Source organism: Anopheles moucheti, assembly GCF_943734755.1.
Source record: "Anopheles moucheti chromosome X unlocalized genomic scaffold, idAnoMoucSN_F20_07 X_unloc_54, whole genome shotgun sequence".
NCBI lineage: Eukaryota > Metazoa > Arthropoda > Insecta > Diptera > Culicidae > Anopheles > Anopheles moucheti.
In genome coordinates, this window is record NW_026453564.1 from 12,501 (window position 1) to 15,000 (window position 2,500).

At 52.8% G+C, this 2,500-nt stretch overlaps 1 pseudogene; it reads left to right on the top strand.

Annotated features, from left to right (window-relative positions):
• LOC128308766 (uncharacterized) overlaps positions 1-2,500 on the top strand; it is a 9,495-nt pseudogene that overhangs the window by 3,826 nt on the left and 3,169 nt on the right.

A 2,500-nucleotide genomic window follows, 5' to 3' on the forward strand; every position in this document is an offset into this window, starting at 1 on the left:
AGCCAGCTCCACCCCCGAAGGCCAAAAAGGCCAAGCGCAAGCCGAGAAGCCGACCAGAAGCGATCCTGGTAGCCTCCGAGGAGGCCGGCTCATATGCGGAAATCCTCAAAGGATTCCGCACAAACGAGGGCCTCAAAGAGGTTGGTCAGCTAGTGGCGAAGATCCGCCGCGCCCAAAATGGGCATATGCTGATCGAACTGAAGCGGGGTGAATCCGCCCATGCAGTAGCGCCTGCCCTAGCGGAGGCGCTCAAGGATAAGGCCAAGATTCGGCCTCTAGCTCCCACCAAGATGGTGGAGCTACGCGATCTGGATGAGATCGCGACGGTGGAGGAGATCGTCGATGCTCTGAAGGAGCAGACAAAGATCTCCATTGATGATAGTTCTATCCGTCTCCGCAAGGGGCGGGAAGCTGGCACCCAAACAGCTTCATTAAAGTTGGGTGTCTTAGAGGCGGAAACACTTCTCAAAACTGGGAAGCTTAAAGTGGGATGGAGCATCTGCCACATCCGTCCGGCGCGACGTTCGGCAAGATGCTTCAAGTGTTGGTGCACGGGGCATCTAAGTTATGCCTGCACCAAGGAAGACCGCAGTAAGCTCTGCATGAACTGCGGTCAGGAGGGCCACAAGCGGAGTGATTGCTCCAACCCGATGGCCTGTTTGGACTGCGCAGGGAGCATGGCGACCAAGCACACTACGGCTAGTGCCGAGTGTCCAAAACGCCATGTAGTCCACCGAAAACGATATGGTTAGAGTTCTTCAGCACAACCAAAATCATTGTGTGGCCTCGTTCCACTTAATGTGGCAAACGACGGCCGAAGAACTGATAGATGTGGTGCTAGTGGCAGATCCGGCGAGAGGCTACTCGCACAATAACAACATCACGTATTGTACGGATCAATCTGCCGCTATCGTAATAACGGGAAGTTATCCGGTCCAGCGTGTGATAACAACAACACACAAGGGTTTGGTGGCAGTCGTCATCGACGACATTACATTCTGTTGCTGTTATGCCCCACCCAGCTGGTCGGAAGAGGAGTTCGCTATGCTCTTGGACAACCTGGTACTGTCTGTGACAGGAGCCAGGAAGATCGTGATAGGAGGCGATTTCAACGCATGGTCTTCATGCTGGGGCAGTGACATGAGAAAACGGGGAGAACCCCAGAAGCGGCGAGGTGAGCAGCTCCTCACAGCGCTCGCTTGTCTGGATGTTGCCGTCTTAAATGACGGGCAAGTACCAACATTCCAGACTCCGAGCAAATCGTCGTTTGTGGACGTTACCATCGTCAGTACAGAGTTTGCGCAGAGTGCACGGTGGAAAGTGCTTGATACGCACATGCAAAGTGATCATCGTGCGTTGGTGTATCAGATTGGTTACGCAGGGACCACTGGACACCACAACCCCATTGCCACTATGGGGTTCGCTATCAAATATTTTCAAGCCGACATCTTCAAAGAGGCGTTGGCCCTCTATCTAGACCGTCATGACGTGCTAGATGATGTGTCATTGATGGATGCACTCAACAGTGCATGCGAAGCGGTTATGCCAAGGAAAACGTATACCATAAGGGGAAAGCGAAACCAGTCCTTCTGGTGGACGGAGGAAATTGGAGACCTTCGTAAGGCCTGTCTACGAGCGAGTCGGCAAGCGCAGCGATCCTTCAAATCGCCTCTTTATCGTCAGCGCTTGGTCGAATATAAAATCGCTAGGCGCAAACTTAACAAGGCCATCAAGGGCAGCAAACGCAGTCTGTTCCAAGGCCTAGTGGAGCAGGCGGACTTAGTTCCGTTTGGTCCGGCGTACCAGATCCTTATGAGGATCTTGAGGGGTAACAAAACCCCTGTCGAGAGAGATCCGGTGCGGTTAAAACTGATGGTGGATCACCTTTTTCCATCTCACGCACCAATTGAATGGCCACCTTACGAGCCGGAGACCACCACGCCTCCGGTCCCTGTGAGCATTAGCGAGATAATTGAGATTGCTCAGAGACTGCAGCCAAAGAAAGCGCCCGGGCCTGACGGCATTCCTAACGTCGCGCTGGCTGTAGCCATGAAGACCTACCCGGAGATCTTCAGAGAAGCTTATCAGAAAGCGTTTGATGAGGGAAAATTCCCTGATCAATGGAAGCAACAGAGGTTGGTCCTCATACCTAAGCCGGGAAAGCCACCCGAGGACTTAGGATCGAGTCGGCCAATTTTATTGATCGACGGGCCGGGTAAGGGCTTAGAAAGATGTGCCCTAAACCGACTTAACCAGCACGTGGAATCTACCGGGGCACTGTCGGATAGACAGTTTGGCTTCCGGAAGGGTAGATCGACGGTGGATGCGATCCTCAGCGTAGTCGCCATAGCGGAAAAGGCACGGTCAAAGAACCGATATAGCAACCGCTATTGTGCGATTATCACGCTTGATGTGAGGAACGCATTCAATAATGCAAGTTGGCTCGCCATAGCAGCAGCACTAAGAGAAATTAAGGTGCCTAAGTACCTCTATTATCTAA